The sequence below is a fragment of the Physeter macrocephalus genome, chromosome 10 (genome assembly GCF_002837175.3).
Source record: "Physeter macrocephalus isolate SW-GA chromosome 10, ASM283717v5, whole genome shotgun sequence".
In the NCBI taxonomy this organism is placed as follows: domain Eukaryota; kingdom Metazoa; phylum Chordata; class Mammalia; order Artiodactyla; family Physeteridae; genus Physeter; species Physeter macrocephalus.
The window spans coordinates 83,446,929-83,447,770 of NC_041223.1; the positions used below are offsets into that span (position 1 = coordinate 83,446,929).

An 842-nucleotide genomic window follows, 5' to 3' on the forward strand; every position below is an offset into this window, starting at 1 on the left:
TCAACACAATAAAGGCCATATATGACAAACCCACAGCAAACATCATTCTCAATGGTGAAAAACTGAAAGCATTTCCTCAAAGATCAGGAACAAGACAAGTGAACTCTCACCACTATTTTTTTAATGATGAAAAATCTGAAAGAGTAATTAAGGAAACACTCCCATTTACCACTGCAACAAAAAGAATAAAATACCTAAGAATAAACCTACCTACGGAGACAAAAGACCTGTATGCAGAAAATTAAGACACTGATGAGGGCTTCCCTGGTGGCACAGTGGTTGAGAGTCCGCCTGCCAATGCACGGGATGCGAGTTTGTGCCCCGGCCTGGGAGGATCCCAGGTGCTGTGGAATGGCTGGGCCCGTGAGCCATGACCGCTTAGCCTGCGCGTCCGGAGCCTGTGCTCCACGAGGGGAGAGGCCACAGCAGTAAGAGTCCTGCGTACCGCAAAAAAAAAAAAAAGACACTAATGAAAGTGATTAAAGATGATACAAACAGATGGAGAGATATACCATGTTCTTGGATTGGAAGTATCAATATTGTGAAAATGACTCTACTATCTGAAGCAATCTACAGATTCAATGCAATCCCTATCAAATTACCAATGGCATTTTTTACAGAGCTAGAACAAAAAAATCTTAAAATTTGTATGGAGACACAAAAGACCCCGAATAGCCAAAACAGTCTTGAGGGGAAAAAATGGAGCTGGAGGAATCAGACTCCCTGACTTCAGAGTATTCTACAAAGCTACAGTAATCAAGACAATATGGTACTGGCACAAAAACAGAGATATAGATCAATGGAACAGGATAGAAAGCCCAGAGATAAACCCACACACCTAT

At 42.0% G+C, this 842-nt stretch overlaps 1 protein-coding gene across 3 annotated transcripts in view; it reads left to right on the top strand.

Annotated features, from left to right (window-relative positions):
- Positions 1–842, top strand: part of KCNQ5 (potassium voltage-gated channel subfamily Q member 5) — a 616,346-nt gene that overhangs the window by 277,600 nt on the left and 337,904 nt on the right. The gene's annotated exons all lie outside the window — the stretch shown is intronic.